Below are 15512 nucleotides of genomic sequence, written 5' to 3'. Positions count from 1 at the left end.
CCCTGAATTGTGTTTTTGATTTATTAATTATTTATTTATATTTTAGTAAATCAAAATCAGATTTTAAAAATTCTAATAATTAATTAAAAATTAGTTCTAAATTCTAAAAAATAGTATTATTAATTTCTAAATTATTTTATTAATTTATAAATTCGAATTTAATTATTTAATTAATTATTTAATTATTTATCTAATTATTTATTAGTTATCTAATTAATTAATAATTAGGTAATTAATTAATAATTAGGTAATTAATTAATAAATAAGAATTAAAAATAATATGATTAATAATTCGATAATTAGTTATTATTACGAGTAATGATTCGATAATAAAAATTATTATTCGAGCGATAGTTATTCGAATAATATTGTAGTGATTATTTGTATCGTATAATTAAATACCGATAATTAATTGATTAACGAATCGTATAAGTTTCAGTAATAATGTAATAGTTCGATAATTATGTGAGGATTGCGAGTAGCTCGTATTTATACGAGTAATTAATCGTTGAGTTAGATTATAATTCGAGCACATAGTAGATATTCGATAAATAGCATATCCGTTAATAGAATCGATTGATTATTTGTAAATAATCGATCTAATCGAATAAATATCGATAAGTTATAAATATTATAATAAATTGTGATTAATCCTGATAATTAGAGATTTATTATTTTAGATTATTAAATAAGCAATTATTAATTATTTATTAGTTATTTATTTATTCAATATTTAAAAAGTGATTAATTATTTCGATAATTAATCACATAATTTTCAATAAATCGTAACTTCTTCATTTTAACTCCAAAAATTATAAAAAAATTATTTTTGACTTTGATTTTTATTAAATAATTATTTAAAAATTATTTTAGGATTTAAAAGGTTGTAATAATTATCTATATTGAATAATAAATTGAATTATCAGTGTTTAATTCATAACAATTCAACCGTTAGTCCGATTTAAGTGAAACGAAGACCCCTAGACTCAGAAAAATGAGACGAATCCAATAAAAATAGTTATAAGTTATAATTTCTTCTGAAAAAGAGTGGTTTGGTGATAATTGATAGTTCGTAGGTCCTAGTAGGGATATAATTGAGCCGAATAAATCCCGAAAAATTATAATAAAATCAGATAAGACTAGTAATGCAGGTATAAGCCTAGAATTGATTCTAAAAATAATTATAAAGCTAGAAATTAATTATGTGCTTTACGTGCTACGTGCTTTATGTGATTATATGAATAGATGTGCTGTATAAATGTATGTATATATATATATATATATATATATATATATATATATATGCGAGTCAGATAGAAACGCATGGGTAGACTGATAAGGTTGCGTGATATCAATTCAAGATACACGTATATAGTAAGTTATCTAAACACCTATCTTTCCATGATTTGTTCAGTGTTAGCAAGGCAGAGCAAGCTAGGGTCAGAAGGCAGTGAATTAAACCAGGTTAAGTACGCGCAAGACAAGTTTTTCCCCTATTCTAAATTTAGAATAGTGATTTATATTTCCTTTCTATCGTATCAATTCTCTTTGATAATCATTGTTCATATACACTGTTACCCATTTATTATCACTTGTTCCATTTCATTTCAATTCTTGATTTACCCAGTTTATTGAATTCCCTGTTCATATTTCAATTCCTTTACCCTTGTTACATATATTCTGGTATATCCTGGTGTTGGGATATATCAATAGCATACCGATTGTTCCGGATGCTCAGCCTTAGACTAGATGGTTACTATAAAGGCTGGGTTTTTCCCAGACCATTAATTAATAGGCCATAGTTGCCTGAGTACTCCTTATATTGGTTGGGTCTATGCAGTTGGGTATAGATCCGCACTATATTCTGACTGATCACCAGATTATAGTGCATATGTTGGTTCTTGTTTCCAGTCTTGTTCATTTGGCACTCGCCATCATTGGCAAATTATTATCATATACAGATACAGATGGTTGTTCAAACCAGCAGCTTATTGGTTCATTTATTTTTCTCTCTTTATAATATATATATATATATATATTGTTGCAGGCTTGTTGAGCAATTTTGGCTCATTTCTTTTATTGTCACTCCTATTGTTTTACAGTTAAGGTAGAGAATGAAACCCATCAGAACCCGCATAGTCAAGAAGCGAGTCAAGCAGCGGGACCCTCTTATACCAAGAGTGTTCCTTCCTATTCCCGAAGAGAGCTTTGAATTGCCAGATCAGGTGTAGCAGGATAAGTAGTAATGTTGGGTTGAATAAAAGTTTTGTGTAGTTTGAATAAAAGATTGCGTAGTGATACTGTAGATAGAATAAAGTTTTGTAATAAAGAGAGTTCTTGAGACAGGTTTTATTTAGTTGGGTTTGTAATAAAGTGTAGTACATGATTCTTGTTTCCAAACTCAACCCTTAAAAGATCCTGAGTAGTGATAGTTCGGGGTAATTATTATATTAATATTCCGCTTGTGCAGGTATAGTTGGTAATTGTTGTTAATAATGCCCCAAATCTATACCCCGGATTTGGAGGGTGTTATACTCACTCTCAACATCCATTCAAATACAACTCTCACGGTTGTATGTAATCGGCTCATTACTCGCAGATTCATTCCTACATTACTATGGTCCACCGCTGACCTACTATAGTCATTCATTTATCATGAAGTCTTAATAGCTAACCATATGGAGTCCATACATATCGTATCGAATTCTTCTAAGGAGGTAACATGATCACCGTTCATGATTCATGAAGAACACTCCTGAACTTGACGTACATATGACATGAAGCAGATAAAATTGCAGAAGGGTTTCAATGAAAGCAACGATAGCAGGTTAATACCATTCTTAATCATATGCCTTCAATAGAAGACTTAACTCAAAGGTTTGTTTAGTCCTTTTGAAACATGGTCCTGGCTTATTCTCAAGATAGTACCTTCTAAGATAGATAGCCCGCTCATGGCGATTACACGAATTAAACCTTTACCAAACTACTATTACGGTTATGTATTGCACAGTCATCAGAAGGAATGTCAATCTTCCAAACCATAATACAGCCTTCACGGCTTCAACCATCATCACTGTATTCATCTGGCATGAGCGCCTATAATTCCTCTCTTACACTTAGAGTGTCGGCCACCTCTTTGGCCTTTCCTGATAGTAAAATTTCCTTACAATCAATGTCATTTTAAATGATCTTAATCTAAATTTTCTACCTCATTTCCAATCACTGCTTGTGTGAAAATGCTTTTCTTAAATCCTGGTGAGAAAAAAAAGAAATCACCATTTTTCCATAAGTCATTGCCTTAGTCTTTAGATGTTAACATTATCACGACTAACTCTCGATCATACTTAGGACGTCTCTTATCTTGGGTCCTTCTCATTTTCACCAATCTCGACCTTCATTGGGTCGATCTATACTTCTTATGGTTTAACACGTGCCCCTTGACATTATTATAATTACGTCATATTTCCTTCATCAAAATTTCTATTCTTGAGAACTTTGATTATTACCTTTCTCCTTGTAAAACCTCTAAGGTTATCCTTAAATCCCTCATCAGGTACACCCTAGGCACAGGGCATATCAAGATACCATTTATTAATACCAGAATTATTGTCTATATAGTTCTGAAAAATTTCTCCACTAATCTGTAAAGGTTGTTGTTACCTTAATCCTTTTTAATTTATACTGTCAAAACTCATACTATCCCTATTAAGGGTGAAATTCCAACCTTTATGCATTCCCCTAGGATTCATTTTAAGTTACAGATGTTCTATCCTTGATCCCACCTTTAAAAAGGTACATGCATCCTTCCATGGATAAATCAGGTCATATATCCCTGATAAGGGTGTCTTATTCAATCATTCCCACCCAGATAGTCTATACCAATTTCACAATAGCATCCTTATTCAAACTGAGGTCAACACATATGGCCTTCAAAAGATAACAATGGTTACCCGCTTTTCTTTCCTAATTTGGTAATGACAACAGGGATGTCCTGGAAGATATTGGTCGTGTTCAACGTGAACTTCTTCTTAATAATTCCTCATTTACTTTTGTTGTTTATCTCAACAATCATCTCAATGTTGGGATGTCTTTCATACCTGGCGTCTCCCTTTCTGGGTATCATGCCACCGGTCTTACACTTCACATTCTTGAAGGTCACTTCCTTCATCCAATTTTCCTAATTTCCTACTTTCTTGTCTCCTCAGTCTATCCGCGTCTCATTATTTATCCTTCGAACTATCTCAATGTTTCTTCAAATTCTCCCAACTTAAAGGGGGTACAATATTGTTATGGATAAAAAACTAATATATATATAATTGTTGTATTTATTACTAAGGTACGGGAGCTCAAGGCCTTTAATGGCTGCTCTCGTGTTTCGTAGCTTAACTCTGCCTTTACGAGATGCCTACGTATCTCTGTGAATTAGAGAATCAAGCCAAAAAAATGTAGTTCTGATTTATGGGGTGAGACACTTTATATAGATGTGGGAGTCCTTGAATTGGACTTGGTATAGGAGACTTGGTGGAAATGTCTCTGAATTAGGATGGACTTAGGAGTCCTAGGGAGTAGGAAGCTGATTCCTTATCCCATGAGGTTCCTTGGAGGCCATTCTACAAGGATTTATATCCCCACTAGGACTTATCTTAATAACTGTTTTTCTCCCTTATTTATTAATTATGAAATTAATAAATAATCAGGGTTTTTGGGCCTTCTTTGTTCCATCAGGCCTGATCTGGTCCATCAGGCCTGATCAACATGTTAACCTTTCTGGTCTGAATGTCATACATCTTCTTATTGGGCCTTGCAGCCCAAACTGTAATATTTAATTATGTAATCAGGATTTATTTATCCCTATCATTTGCCCCCCAACTTTTGGGAAACCGTACAAGATTTCGCGAAAGTTAAGTTCATTTATTCCCTTACAGGGTTTCGTTTTTTGTGTAAAGTGTGGAGCGACCTACACGTTTACAACGATTTTTCCTTTTATTCAGGAATTATCTTAATTTCCAGGAATTTTTCCCTTAATTCCAGGATTTTTCCCTAATTTTCTGGATTTTTCCCTAATTTTCTAGGATTTATCCTTAATTTTCTAGATTTTTCCCTAATTTTCCGGGATTTATCCTTAATTTTCTGGATTTTTCCCTAATTTCTGAAAATACCAACATTTTTCAGAAAATATTTTAAGGAATTTCCTTATTTTTCTGGAATTTTCCTCAATTTTTTGGCTTAAAATCGATCAGGATGTATACAAAATTGATCAGGATTCTTGATCGATTTCGATCAGGATCCTGACCGAACTAGCTCAGAAAGTAACACTCTGGTCGATTGGATCTTCGACCACGATCTATGCAGAATCGATCAGAACTCCTGATCGATTTTGATCAGGATTCTGATCGAAGTAGCCTTCAAAGTGACATTCTAATCGGTTGAACCTTCGACCAGGATCTGGGCAGAATCGACCAGGATTCCTGATCGATTTCGACCAGGATCCTAATCGAACTAGGTGGCTTTCTACCGTTTCGATCGAATGAAGTATCGATCTGGATTCGGTTTTGTGTTGATCAGGACTCTGATCGAATGCAATGGATTTCTTCCATTTTGTTCGAATGATATATCTATCTGGATCCTCTTTTGTATCGATCAGGACTTTGATCGAACTTAGTGAACTTCTTTCCTTTTGTTCGAATGAGATATCGATCAGGATCTTTTTGTGTGTCGATCAGGACTCTGATCGAATTTAATAGATTTCTTCCCTTTTATTCGAATTAGATATCGATCAGGATTTTCTTCTTTGTTCTGATCGAACCATCTTAAAATTATGGTCGATTTTCGACCCTTCATTTTCCATGGGAGCTTCTAGATTATTCCTGATACTTCTTGTAGATGGGCTTTTTTAGGTTGGGCCTGGCAACATGGGCCTAAAAACGCCTCGTATTCCGAGCGTTTCGCTTATATAAGTGTAGTGTGAAGTGAGAATCCTTACTTCACTTCACATTTCTCATACTTTCTCTCACAATTCTCTCTAGAGTTCTCCCTTTGAGAAGGCGATTTTCGGCGACCTCAGCCACCGCAGCTCCACCTTTCTCAAGTTTTTCTGGGTTTCAAGCATTCAACCGAAGCATATCAATGGCGGATCGTGACTTGGCTCGTTTGCAGAAGATGAATGTTTCTAAGAGAGGTACAAACATTCAAATTCAATCTCCGTATACTTCCCTAATTGATATGATTAACTCTAGAGGTGATGAATATCCCTCTCTATCTGAGTTAGATTCGTATAACCATGGTAACACCTTTCATGAGTTAGATGGTAGAATCGAGTCCATGAACACCCTATACAGACTTCCACCCCACCTTAGGATTACTCCAGCCGCCCCTGGGGATAGGATGTAACACCCCCAGATCCGGGGTCGGGGATCCGGGTCGTCACGGTCTTTCTTTCCACAATATCACATCACTTAATTAATAATAATAACCTTATGCTGTGACCCCACACTAACACACACCACAACCCGTTATAGTCTCAGAGATGAAATTTAAATAAGTACAAGTCTTTGAATCCACAATTTAAAAGTTATTACAACCCAAAATGATTACTTGATAAATTTACAGTTAATTGCCATTATCTGCCACAAGTTATAATTATACATAATTGATTCTCAAAAGTAGATGGTCTGATCTACAATAGATCTACCTCTGCAGCTATAGCAGCTACAACATCAACGGGAAGACGCGGGACGCTTCCCACGCGCTTGCGCTGGGTCTGCTGGAGTCTGGCCATCTTTCCTAACTGTTGTTGTGTGATGAAGAAATAAAGCAAGGGTGAGCAGCAAGCCCACCAAAATAATATGTATAATGATTTACAATATATGAGCCTACTCATAATACTCATGAAAGTCTTGGTCAAAAGAAATGAACCAAGTTTGATATCTTAATGCGATGAAGTCGCAAAATATTCAGTATATATACATATATACTTTTCAAAATATTGGAAGTCCTCTTCCATGCATAATATACACAAAGTCCCAGTGTATAACTGTATAAAAAATATCGTTGCAAGGTGATCTCATATATCTAACCTTGTCTCAACGTTTTTCTGAAAATCTTTGTCATTCATAAGACAATTATTAATTAGATATAAGTTTAAAAGATGAGGTTACCAAATACCCCAATATACTTATATCTTTCCCAATACTACTTGAACTACCACCGTTCAAGTTATAATCAGTTTCAAAAGTTCATCACATAGATGAGACTACAAGACAAGATTTGAATATATTCAATCTTTGAAATATTATTGAATGAAATAAAGTTACGAGATACTTTATTTAGTCCCGATATATATATATCCACATATATATATATATATATCTCTTAAACATTTCCTGGAACCTCTGTTATGAAAAGTATGAACATAGTTTGAAACATCCAATGAATTTTGGAAAGGAAAAGAATTTTGGCATAAACCAGATATCTTGCTGATCAGGCAAAGATACCCATAAGTAACCTTTTCTACTAGTAGATGGACGAATTCCCCACTGGTCATCACCCTGGCCGCATTAGGGCCTATGCTGGACTGCCACTCAGCCACTTATGCATTTGATGGACTCCCACTGAGCCACTTACACTATCATGGACGCCCACTGAGCCCATGTTGCTTATGCCGACTCAATAGATGGACTTACTTCCCGAACGTTGGGTAAGTAATCAATTCATTTTACCAAAACTGCAACCTTGTTGCGAATATAAAATACACCACAGAGCCGGATTCCCCAGGTTTTGAACGAGTATTTAAATCCCCTTTAAAAGGAAGATCTTAAATATAAAAATGAGTTTTGGGATCCGCTCTACCTTTTAAAAATCATTTTGAAGACTCGAAAACACTTTAAAGAGTGTTTGAAGTAAAGCTGATTTAATGAAGTAAATCAGTCCCCAGAATATTTAGAAAATGACTGAATATTATTATTTAAATAATATTCCCATAAAGAATAATCTTTTATAAAAATAATTGAAGTAGAAGTTTTAAAACTTATACTTGAAACGAGTATTAAATAACCAAAGATATACTTATATGAAAGTATTATCTTTATTTGAATAATCGAAAATAAGTTTGATTATTAACACCTTATTCTTTAATAAAATAAAGAATATATTTCAGTAATAAGCGGAGTCATAATACCTCGAATGAATATTATAAATAATATTCATAAAATAAAGAAGTCATACATCCTCAAATGAATATCCAATTAATAATCATTAAATAATATAAACTGAGTCATAAGCCTTCGAATGAATATTCAAATAATATTCATTAAATAATATAAAAGAGTCATAAGCCCTCGAATGAATATTCAAAATAATATTTAATAATAAAATAAAGTTAAAGTTATCGAATAAACCTTATTCGATTAATAGTTTTAAAAACTATATCCATATATATATATATAAATAAATATATATATATAATATACTCGGGAACATCGACTCCCGGTTTAGAAATATGTTCACCTTTTATCCCCTATACTAAGGGTATACGCAACTACTTGCTTATTTCTAGCATAGGTATTATGCAACTATAAGCATTGAAATCAACAGATAGATAACCAGATTACGAAACAGACATGCATATATACCATATTAGCATGCTCCAATATATCGCAAAATTTGCTAATAACAATCATGCAATATCACAAGATAATGCATATACATATATTTACATCACAGCAACAGTATAACGGGTAGAAAACTTGCCTGAGCGACTGGGGGTTACGAATTGCTCGGGACGAGTCTGGTAACCTATAAGCAACAAGTAAGTTGGAATTAAACCAAAGTCACTTGTAAATCTATACTTTAACCAACTTAGACTCTAACGCTTGTTTTGCGCTTACTGATTCGCTTAAGTCACTCGGGTACCCTCGGCTCCACCATTTTTAATAATTTAACCTTTACGAGTTTTAAGGCGATTCCTTCACGAGTGTCTTACCAACTGCCTAACACACTTACCATAAATGTTTCATACATTAATTAACCCTTTTTGGTCTTTAACCTATGTTTCAAAGTAAGGCGAGGGGAAAAGTTTCGTTCGCGAAACGCCGTTACTTGAAACGGTCGTTTCTCCTAAACCGTGCATCGGAATCGAATGAACTACATATCAAAACGAAGCTCGTAACATGAGCTACCTAAACATGGCAGTGGTCACAATCTAGCAGGGGGTCCTCGGGTCCTAATGTTATGCACAAAACAGTCTAAAGAAAATCGGACGTTACGACGGCTATGTTTACGCGATTACCAATATTTATACCACTCCAATTCTTTACCAATTCACTACAAACCACCCAACCATCATCAATACCTCAAACACAACTTATATCAAGGCAAAGTCAGTCCATAATCTCAAGGTTTTCCAACTTATTCAACCACAAACATGATCTACTAACCATAACTTAAGATTCATTAACCATTAACCAAGATTCATATCCAAATTCACCACAAATCCAACCAAACTATCTAACATACATGGATCTTGCTATACATACATGGATATTTCTATATATACATTAATCCATACATAAACTCATCAAAACTCAAAGTTCAAACTATAAGTTAAAGGTGAAAGTTGTTTATACCTCCTTGAAGCTTCCTAACACAACCCAAGAGCTTTGAATGCCTAAAAGAACCTTGATCCTTGCTTGTATAACCTTAATCTTTCATAAAAATTCAAGAAAACTAAAGTTACTTCTTGAAGGTTACTATTCACCATCTTCTTCCTTGATTTATTGGAAGAGATTGTGAAGGAATTAGGAGCTTAAACTTATAGCATATCCATATCTATGTACAAGGAAGCTTAGATAATTACCTTGTGATTTAATAATGCTTCGAACTTGATTTTTGAAATTCTTGCCCTTGAAAAAGATGAAAAGCCGAGAGCAAGATGATGAGAATGAAATGATTTTGTGTTTTTTGATTTGTTTGGCTTAGCTTGGTTGTTTTTTTGTTTTGTTTTTGGTTAAATACCTTAATAACCTTATATTTGTGTGGTTATAAACCAACCACACCTCCTCCTTGTCCTCTTCTCATTGGTTGGGTGATATCACTTCCTCTAATCCCTTTGCTTAACTTCCTAATTGTTTGCCTAATGACCGCTGATCTATTATACGGTTCGCTTAACTTTCGTTTTCATTTATCGTTTGAAGGATCATACCCGGGATCTTATTACTTAGGTTCCCTTAACCTTTCTCAATACATTATATTCCTTTTTATGATCCTCTCTTATAATCCTTTAATTTAAATCCTTTTTATCCTGTTACCTTTTTCTCAATTCTTTCCGTATCTAGTGGATTTCCGGGAAAAATCAAAGTGTTCGGAATTGGATTCTGACGATCTTTACATACACTTATATCCCATATAAAGTACTAATAAAATCTCAGAATATCCATATCAGAACCCCTACATAGTGTGGCATGAAAAGTTTTCTCATTCAGCAAAAACACTATTCATAAGGGTTTCAAAATTTCTCAAAAATTGGGGTTATTACAGTCTCCCCTCCTTAAAAGGATTCCGTCCCGGAATCAGATAGAAAACAAATGGGGATACTTTCTTAGCATTTCACTTTCTAACTCTCGAGTCAATTTTACCACATTGTGGTTCTACCACCAAACTCTGCCTAGTTTGATAATCCTTCTCCTAAGCACTTGTTCCTTTTCACTCTATAACCCTTCCTGGTTGCTCCATATAGGTTACGTCGGGTTGCATATCTATGCGCTCATATGCCTCTATTTATCTGGCATCTGAATTACGCTTCCTTAACATTGATACATGAAACACGCTATGACTTGCTACATGTTCTGGGGTAAGGCTAGCTCATATGCTAACTTCCCAATACTTCTTAATATATTCAAGGGTCCAACAATTGGTGGACTTAGCTTTCCTTTCTTTCCGAATCTCAATAATCCTTTCCAAGGGATACCTATAACATTACTAGGTCCCCTATTTCATACTCTTTATCCTTTCGTGTCAAATCAACATACTTATCATGTCCATCTTGGGCTACTACCAGCCGTCCTCTGATTAGATCTATCATATCCTTGGTCCTTTGGACTACTGCGGTCTGAGCATCTTGCGCTCTACAACTTCATCCTAACATAAGGGAGATCGACATTGTCTTCCCTCAAGGATCTCATAAGGTGACACCTCGATACTGACATATGATCTATTGTCGTAAGAAAACTCAACCCGTGTTAAGTGATCATTCCAATTTCTTTCAAGTCTATTGCACAGACTCTCATTATAGCTTTTAGCATTAGAGCTTTTGCTTCTCACTACCCATCCTTTTTCCCAGTTCGTAGTCGCTACTATCTTCCGTTCCTAATATTATACTGGTTATACTTTTGCTCGTTAGCGTTCTATAACCTTTTAATAACCACGTCAACCTTAGTATTACGAATGTGTTCCCATTCTGAATACCACCATAACTTTATTACTCCTTTTTCAGTTGTTTCTATTTTCCAAAATTTGATCAATCAAATAGAAGTAAAGGAATTTGTTGAGAGATCACTATGATCATGAACACTTGTTATATCGCATAGTTAGTACAGAAGGTGGCCAGCCTTTAGTACTTGACAAGCAATTAAACAATAGCTGGTATCCTACTCGGCTTCTATCACACAGATAGATATTCATTCGGCAATACCTCCCCTTCTGGAAGGGTTGTTCTTCTCAGCTTACATGAAATGAAAAGAAGAGAAAAGAACGAACTGAAGAGAATTGTATATATGAAAAAAAATATTGCCATAAAATATCTGGCTTGGAACCTACCTCTGAACTATAGAGGTTTGTCATAGGAGAACAAAACATATGTATTTATATCAACATCAAGTATTATCGCATCGCATTTTGCATGCTTAAATAATTTTTGCTAATCCGTCCATCATTCTATGGACCCATGCTCTTCCTCGAGCTTATACACAATCACCTTTGAAACTCCCTCGACATCGAAAATCGAATCTGGGTTTTCATTCCAGACATCACCGTTACTAAAATTCTATGCCTGCACTGCAACCTTCCTCGTATAGTAATACGACTCTCTATTGATAAGTAGAATAAATATACAATAGGTAGACACTCTACTTAATTAGTCTATCAATGATAACTTATACACTACCACGACCCGATTAGTGGTACTCAATCTCAACAACCATTCCAATACAACTCTCACGGTTGTAATCAGCTCATTACTCGCAGAATCATTGCTGCCTTACCATGGTCCACCACTGACCTACTGTAGTCATTCATTTTCCTTGAAGTCTTAATAGCTAACCATACGGAGTCCATACATATTGTATCGAATTCTTCTAAGGAGGTAACATAATCACCATTCATGATTCATGAAGAACACTCCTGATCCTGACATACATACATGACATGAAGCAAATAAAATTGCAGAAGAGTTTCCATCAAAGCAACGATAGCAGGTTAATACCATTCTTAATCATATGCCTTAAATAGAAGACTTAACTCAAAGGTTCGTCTAGTCCTTTTTGAAACATGGTCCTGGCTTATCTTAAGATAGTATCTTCTGAGATAGATAGCCTGCTCATGGCGATTACACGAATTAAACCTTTACCAACTACTATTAGGGTTGGGTATTGCACAGTCATCAGAAGGAATGTCAATCTTCCAAACCATAATACAACCTTCACATCTTTAACCATCATCACTGTATTCCTCTCGCACGAGCGCCTATAATTATTCTCTTACATTTAAAGCGTCGGCCACCTCTTTGGCCTTTCCTGATAGTAAAATTTCCTTATAGTCAATTTCATTTTAACCACTTTCACAAATTTTCTACCCTATTTCCGATCACTTCTTGAGTGAAGATGTTTTCCATAAGTTATTGCCTCGGTCCTTAGAGGCTAATCACTGTCAAGACTGATTCTCAATCATACTTAGAACATCTTTTATCCTGGGCCCTAATTGTCCTGAACAATTTCGACCTTTACTGGTTCGATTCATACTTTCTCGTGGTTCAACACGTGCCCCACTTGGCATCATTATAATTATGTCATATTTCCTTTATCAACATTTCTATTCTTGAGAATTTTGAATATTACCTTTCTCCTTGTAAAACCTCTTAGGTTATCCCTGAATCGTCCCTCCTGTATTCCCTAGATACAGGGCATATCAAGATACCATTTATTAATACCAGAATCATTGTCTATATACTTCTGAAAAAATTTCTCCACTGATTCTTAAAGGTTGTTATTACCTTAATCCTTTCCAATTCATACTGTCAAACTCATACTATCCCTATTAAGGGTGAAATGCCAACCTTTATGCATTCCCCTGGGATTCATTTTCAGTTACCGATGTTCTATCCTTAATTCCACCTTTAGAAAAAGTACATGCATCCTTCCATGGATAAATTAAGTCATATATCCCTGATGAGGGTGTCTTATTCGATCATTCCTACCTCGATAGTATATGCCTAATTTTACAATAACATCTGTATTCCAAATGAGGTCAATCAATATGGCCTCCAAAAGATAACAACGGTTATCCGCTTGTCTTGCCTAATTTGATAACGATAACAAGGATGTTCTGGAAGATATTGGTCATGTTCAATGTGAACCTCTTCTTAATAATTCCTTATTTACTTTTGTTGTTTATCTCAACAGTCATCTCAATGTTGGGATATCTCTCATACCTGGCGTCTCCCTTCCTGGGTATCAAGCCACCGGTCTTACACTTCACATTCTTGAAGGTCACTTCCTTCATCCAATTTTCCTAATTTCTTACTTCCTTGTCTCCTCAGTCTATCCGCGTCTCAATATTTATCCTTCGAACTATCTCAAGGTTTCCTCAAATCCTCCCAACTTATAGGGGATAAAATATATTTATCTCTTATGCCTTCAACCATCAATTTAACTCATGGTGAATCACCCTCATCCTGACGATTACATACTTTTCTATTTCTATTGCTACGAGTCTTTAGGGTTTCCTCATACCCAACTTCCTTATCATTCCTCAAACTCTATTGCCTTTATATTCCTTTCCACTTCAGTTTCTTTTTATTTTCCTTTCTCTTATCATTATTTCATGAACCAACACAACATAAGCATTGATTTCAAATATCCCGTCATTTTGGATTCGTGTCCTCAGAACGAAACTTGATAACTTTTACAACTTAGATTCATAATTCATCATACTCATCCGCTTTTGTTCTAGCTCCAAAGCTTTTACACTACCTCCATAACCTTGGGAAGTACTTTCCCGAAAATAATTATATGAACTTAAATCAGTTTATTATAATCTCTTGCTCCGTGCCTTCCTTGGCCTTTCACCAGCGGGTGGCCTCTCTCTTAGGAGGGTAAGTGACAAAAATTGTCTTTCGTGATTCGTCAATCATTTAGAATCTCAAATGATTCCTGTATTTCCTTTAGCCAGGCTCTTGCCTCGACTGGGTCAGCTTGTTCCTTGGAACTCTGAGAGCTTAGCGACTTAAAGGTCCTGAAAGAATTTCTCACCGCATTGTTTCCTCAGGGTGGTGGTTGGGGATAATAGTCTAAGTTCTGTCTAGACTGGTCCATAAATTGTCGTATAGGAGTACCATCTCGGGTCTCCTTTCCTTACTCGACTTTCTGTTTCCTTAGTATGAAATGTTTCAACCTTCTCCCATAATTGGGGTTATCTTATACATTAAAAACCTTGTTTTCCACTCTATTATGTTATGGGTTATTTCTTTCTTGATGGCAACCTCCCTGACTATCACATTCAGGGTTTGCCCTAAATCTTATTCCTCAAACTATGGCTCTCATCTAAGTTCTCATCCTTAAGCTCTTGAACTTTTGGAACCCAATTTCTGTAGGAACACCTCACTATCCCCTTATCATCTTTCTCGGTGTGGATCTCTTCTCCAGTCATTGACTCTCTGCCTTTATTCATCACTTTTCTGGCACAATATGTTCTTTTCCAAAAATTCGGTCTGTATTACAATCTCAAACAGCTTTTCGGTACCGGCTCCGGTTACCTTCACTTCTATTTCCATTTTCTCAAAATCTCTTATAAACTATCCCAAAGACATTATCATCTTGGGTCTCTCCTTTTTACTAAGGGCATCAGCCACCACATTGGCTTTCCCCGAATGATAAAGAATCTCTCAATCATAATTCTTGATTAGCTCTAACCGCCTCCTCTAGCGTATGTTGAGCTCTTTCTACGTAAAAATGTACTAGAGCTCCTATGGTTTGTGTAAATCTTGCACTTCTCTCCATACAAGTAGTGCCTCCAATCTTTAGGGAAAAACTATTGCCACGAGCCCAAGCTCATGGGTGGGGATATCGAATTTTATATTCCCTTAATTGTCTTGACACGTACGCGATTACCTTGCTGTGCTGTATATGAAGCACCCTAATTCCTTATGCGAAGCGTCACTACACATCACAAAATCTCATTTTCCATCCGGCAACGCCAACATAGGGAACGTCACCAACCTTTGCTTCGGTTCTTAAAAGTTGTTC

The 15512-nt window shown here is 35.2% G+C and overlaps 1 protein-coding gene across 1 annotated transcript in view; it reads left to right on the top strand.

Moving 5' to 3' along the window:
• Positions 1-15512, top strand: part of LOC141674593 (uncharacterized) — a 115228-nt gene that overhangs the window by 80309 nt on the left and 19407 nt on the right. The window lies entirely within an intron of this gene.

The sequence above is a fragment of the Apium graveolens genome, chromosome 7, assembly GCF_009905375.1.
Source record: "Apium graveolens cultivar Ventura chromosome 7, ASM990537v1, whole genome shotgun sequence".
NCBI lineage: Eukaryota > Viridiplantae > Streptophyta > Magnoliopsida > Apiales > Apiaceae > Apium > Apium graveolens.
Note: the sequence above shows the minus strand (reverse complement) of the source record. Positions and strands in the feature narration are given on the sequence as shown.